The sequence below is a fragment of the Poecilia formosa genome, unplaced genomic scaffold (genome assembly GCF_000485575.1).
Source record: "Poecilia formosa unplaced genomic scaffold, Poecilia_formosa-5.1.2 Scaffold640, whole genome shotgun sequence".
NCBI classification, from domain to species: Eukaryota; Metazoa; Chordata; class Actinopteri; order Cyprinodontiformes; family Poeciliidae; genus Poecilia; species Poecilia formosa.
This window is the reverse complement of record NW_006800579.1, coordinates 213,444-215,993: the sequence shown is the minus strand read 5'-3', so window position 1 is coordinate 215,993 and position 2,550 is coordinate 213,444. Positions and strand designations below refer to the sequence as shown.

The 2,550-nt window shown below is 42.9% G+C and overlaps 1 long non-coding RNA gene across 1 annotated transcript in view; it reads left to right on the top strand.

Moving 5' to 3' along the window:
- Positions 1–134: 134 nt before the first annotated feature.
- The window catches only part of LOC107834480 (uncharacterized), a 4,201-nt gene continuing 1,785 nt past the window's right edge, over positions 135–2,550 (top strand). The window contains exons 1-2 of the long non-coding RNA XR_001660270.1: positions 135–695; positions 791–1,844. This is a non-coding gene — a long non-coding RNA (uncharacterized LOC107834480). The remainder of the gene's footprint in view (positions 696–790; positions 1,845–2,550) is intronic.

The following is a 2,550-nucleotide window of genomic DNA, read 5'->3' as shown; positions in this document are numbered from 1 at the left end:
AGTATGTGCGTTCGTGCGTGTGTGCACATACACAATATTCTCTGGATTTTTTTTTTGTAAAATTTGTATTCCACAATTGAGATGAAGCTATGATAAAAACCTTTCCATTTTTTGAGTGAAAAAAACTTCAAAAGTTGTACCAAATACTTATTTTTCATTCTGCATTAAGCTTTACTTTAGAAAAAAAAAACATTCCCCTGGTAAAAGCATTTAACTCAACAGTTGCTTACCAATCTGAATGAATGTGTGAGCACTGTGGGTGCAGTTGGGTGTCAAACATCTTTTAGTGGCATGTTTGACATGGAAAGCACCCGGGAGGCTCAGTACTTTCACTGTCTTCTTACCATAACTGTGAGTTGCATTATGTCAGAAGACAAAGGTTTTCATGATGCTGCAGACACAGTTTTGGTCTTTTAGCTTACTCCATCAGTGGTATTTTTTAACTTAAACGGGTCCATCATATCACTTTTATAATGACACAAGTTATGAGAAGTGTTTGGGATATTTAATTTTTTTTAAATCCTGCAGTCTTGTTGAGCCAGCTGAATCTTACCTTTTTTTCCTTGTGTGTCTTCAGAAATGTTCAATACTTCTCCATGGAGCTCCAAGGTGTCCACCATACTGACTTTTCAGCATGCTATAGCTGTGCTGCGTTCTAACCTCTGGCCAGGAGCATTTGCTTATGCATGTGGAAAGTAAATGCAGAAAGAGATTAAACTGTTTGTTTTAGTGTTTTCTCTCTGTAAGGTAATACTATTACTAACAGATATGTCTTTTTCACCAATCTTAGGAAGTTTGAGAACATTTATATTGGATGGGGTCTGAAGTATGTAGGGGAGGTGTACAGCCCACCCATTCCCCCACCACCACTAATGGAATATCAAAATGGACCAGAAATCACAGAGGGCCTGGACCCAACCCCAGAGGAAGAGCAAGCTTTGAAAGAAGATTTAGAAGAGCAGCAAGCTGCCCTGGAGGAGGCAGAGGCGTCAGAAGACGATGAAGATGAAGATTAATAAATATGTAATCTAATTATATATTTGAAATTTAATTGTGAAGTGAATTAAATTAGAAAATAGATTTCAATGAAGAATTAAAGCTGCTAGCGGCGTTGGAGGCCCTCGCAGCGTTGGAGGCCCTCGCAGCAAAGCGCGCCGAAGGCCCATTGGCAACCGCGGGGGTACCAGCACCACCATGCTCTCGCCACCGCTGACACTATCGCGCAGTTCCCGCAGCCGTCTGTCAGGCAACACACACCTACATCTTCCGGAGCGCTCCCTGACGATACACAAGCACAGTCGATCTGAATTGCAATTTCAAGCTATTGGGTTCTTTTGAGGTTGACAAAGGTCAAGCCTAACATGTTTACTGTAAATAAATAAAAATTTATGATTTAGAGCAGTCTTTCTTTGTGTTGGAAGAAAGACTGCTCTAACTGCTCTAATAGTTCCTTCCAACAGGTGCCTTCCTGTTGGAAGGGGGCGTGGCTAAAGTGATGTCACCAATTGAATGTGATGAGATCTGCTCTATGATGATACCAATTAAGTTTGATGCAGTTGGGAGCTTCTTTGGGGAAGTTATTCCATCTTGATGTTTCATGGCGAATGGCCAGATTTGAGGCTTGGGCACGCCCACATGCTTTGACATAGGAATATTCCTTTGGTAACTTTTGACCCTCAAAGCCTCAAGACTGTGCTGACTGAGTTTGAAGCCTGGATCTCAAAAGCTCTAGGACGAGTTCGCTCAGATACGACATCAATGAAATAGACAAAAGGGCGACTTTGACCCAAAATGGCCAACTTCCTGTTGGGTTTGGACCATGGCTCCCAGAGACTTTTTTGTAGGTCCTGACAAGATATACATGAATGGGAATGCTTTATCCCATTCATAATCATGGGATAAAGCATGGCTGGGGGCTGATTTTTTAAAAATATTCTAGGGGGCGCTGTGGAGGAAGTAGACCACGCCCACCAACTATTGCACTGGATTCCTGTCGGGGGGTGGACAAGTATCGATCTCAGTGAGTTTTGTGCAGCTGGGCTGAAACATGTGGAATCTAGAGCCAAACGTATGGTGGCAGCGTGACCTGTGACTTCGCTGCACCACCACGGCCACGCCTTCCACTGAAAACTCTTGGCACTTTACAGCAAGTGAGACCAACTTGTCATCAGTCATCTGACACAAGATAATCTTGATTAGGTCAAGAGAGCCATAGTTGGAGCTTTCCAAGTAAAAAAAAAAAGTCACTTCCTGTTCTGAGGGGGCGGGGCTTACATGAGGTCAGACGATGACGACAGAATCGTCAGGCATCCAACAGGATACCAAGTTTGGTGCCAATTGACCTTTTTATGAGAAAGTTATAGCACTTTGTTTGTTTTGGCGAGTACGCCAAGTTCGCCGCCCTGCCACGCCCCCTGAATATATACGAAAGTCAATTTTATTGATAACTTTTAAAGCCCCATGCCTTTACTGCATTCTGACCAAGAATGAAGCCGATCGTTGAAAAGTCAAGGAGGAGTTCGTTAAAGTTCGACATGAGTAAAAGTGAAA